Source organism: Theropithecus gelada, unplaced genomic scaffold, assembly GCF_003255815.1.
Source record: "Theropithecus gelada isolate Dixy unplaced genomic scaffold, Tgel_1.0 HiC_scaffold_6221, whole genome shotgun sequence".
Classification (NCBI taxonomy): Eukaryota; Metazoa; Chordata; class Mammalia; order Primates; family Cercopithecidae; genus Theropithecus; species Theropithecus gelada.
The window spans coordinates 239-2,752 of record NW_020262875.1 but is presented as its reverse complement, the minus strand read 5'-3'; the positions used below and the strand labels follow the sequence as shown (position 1 = coordinate 2,752).

The 2,514-nt window shown below is 53.2% G+C and overlaps 1 pseudogene; it reads left to right on the top strand.

Moving 5' to 3' along the window:
• Positions 1-620: 620 nt before the first annotated feature.
• LOC112617921 lies at positions 621-1,538 on the top strand (annotated as a pseudogene).
• Positions 1,539-2,514: the final 976 nt, after the last annotated feature.

The following is a 2,514-nucleotide window of genomic DNA, read 5'->3' as shown; positions in this document are numbered from 1 at the left end:
TGGTGAGGGAGGAATGAGGATAGACATAGACACCCCTGTGTCAGAAACATGCTTCTTTGTTACCGGGTTATGACTTTGTCTTCCCAGGGACAGGCCCCCAGTCTGCCTACATTTGCAGACAGAGTGGTGTGTGGGGATAGCAGTTTGTCCCCATGACTTTTCTTCACTCCCCTGCCATTGGCAGGACTCAGTTGAAGGGAGTTTTTTTTTGGAGGGGGGCATTGATGCTGCCATTTTGAAACCTGGAGGAGGGAAAGGTACAAGGGACTATCACCTGCGGCATAAGGTGCAGCTTGTGTTGGTTTTGGTGTTTTTGTCCATCATATTCATATATTTCAAAACATTTTCTCCTCCTGACTTGCAGGTCAATTCTCCTCATCCTTTCTCAGAATGGCCCTAGTTGCCCGATCTCATGGCTGGCCCTTCAGGATCACTGATGGGCTGCCAGCCGCCTCCTCCACCTGGATGTCATCTGGGAACTCAACCACTCCCTCCATCTGGAGGTTTTCTGGGACCTCAACAAACTCCTCCGCTCGAGTGTCCTCTGGGAACTCAACCACATCCTGCACTAGAGAGTCCCCTGAAAACTCAACCACCTCCTCCACTCGAGTGTTCTCCAGGCCCTCATCCAGCTCCTGCAGCTGTCAGTCCTCCAGGACCTCATCCACCTGCTGCAGTTGCCAGTCTTTCCGGATCTCATCCACCGCCTGCGGCTGTCAATCCTCCGGGACCTCAATCACCCACCTGCTGCACCTGTTGGTCCTCTGGGACCTCATTGACCCGTGGCATGCGTCTGTCCTTCGGGACTTAATCCACCGCCTGCAGCTGTCAGTCCTCCGGAACCTCATCCACCTCCTGCAGCTGTTGGTCCTCTGGGACCTCATCCGCTCCCTGCAGCTGTAGGTCTTCTGGGACCTCACCCACCTCCTGCAGCTGGTGGTCATCTCAGACCTCATCCACCTCCCGCAGCTGTAGGTCTTCTGGGATCTTATCCACCTCCTGCAGCTGTTGGTCCTCCAGGACCTCATGTACCTCCTGGACTTGTAAGTCTTCTGGGACCTCATCAACATGCTACATGTGTCTATCTTCCAGGAACTCATCCACCTCCTGCAGCTCTTGGTTCTCCCGGACCTCATCCACGTCCAGCATGTGTCTTCCCCTCCAGGACCTCATCCATCTTTTGTAGCTGCCTTCTTCTGGGACATCATTCACCTTTTTGTTCTGTAAGGCCTCTGGGACTTCTGACTACATCTCCACTTAGTAACCTCTGGATCCTCAGCCACCCCTTCTGGGTGGCGTCTGGCCCCTCAATAACCACCTTCACATGAATCTCCTCAGCTGCTTCAATAATCTCCACTCATGGGCCCTGGGACTTCAGCCACCTCCTCCACCAGGGTCTCCTGTAGTACATCTGCCACCTTCTCCACTTGGCTGGCCTCTGCTATCTGAACCGACTCCTCCAGGACCTCAACCAGCTTCCCTACCCATCGTGGCCTCGACCACCACCTCCACATGTACTACTTGGTATGTTTATCTGAACAATGTGAACTGCATTGCAAAATGGATTCATCTTTCCTTTTTTGAATGAATAGAAATGTCATAGATTGTACTGCAGGGCTTTGCAATACAAGGGTAGCACTGGCTGAGGATGTGGTCACTTTGCTCAAGTTTCTGAGACTACAAGTCATTTGCATTATGACCTTGGCAGCAGGTATCTTCTGTAGATGAGGAAAGAGTTTTTTCATTTTGGAGGGTTGGGGCAGAGTCTTGCTGTCACCCAGGCTGGAGTGCAGGGGTACACTCCTGGCTCACTGCAACCTCTGCCTCCAGGGCTCAGGTGATCCTTCCACCTCAGCCTCCAGAGTAGCTGGGACTACAGGTGTGCAACACCATGCTTGGCTATTTTTTTTTTCTACTTTTTGTAGAGACCATGTTTCACCACGTTGCTCAGGCTGGTCTCAAGCTCCTGGAGCCATGCCGTCTGCCCACTTCGGCCTCCCAAAGTGCCGAGATTACAAGTGTGAGCCACTGCGCCCAGCCAGAGATTGTTTATAGAAGCTAGAAATACCAGTTTTACAGGCGTGTATGGAACCTGGGCCATATGGCCAGCTCTGTGAGGGGTGAAACCCGTCCCTGACTGGCAGGGCATCCTGTGTCCTGCAGCAGAGAGACCCACACTGAAGGGCACAGAGCTTCTGACCACCCCAGTGGAAGCACAGGTGAAGGGACGCAGAGTGCAGAAGGAGACAGAATCTCTTGGGAGTAAACAGGGGGCTGTGGAAGAGAAAGATGAAGCAGGGAGGTGTCACATGGGGATCTGTTGAACTCAGATGGAGCTGGAAGGCTGCTCCTAGCCAGGCAAGCAATGTGAGCAGCAGCGTGGAGGCTGCGTGAGGGCCACACAGAGCCACCGTGGGAGCTCAGATAGCACAGTGTGCACGGGGAATTACCCCCACAGCACTTCCTTGTTGCCCTACAGCCTTTAGTCCATTATCGGCAGAAAGATGATTCTTC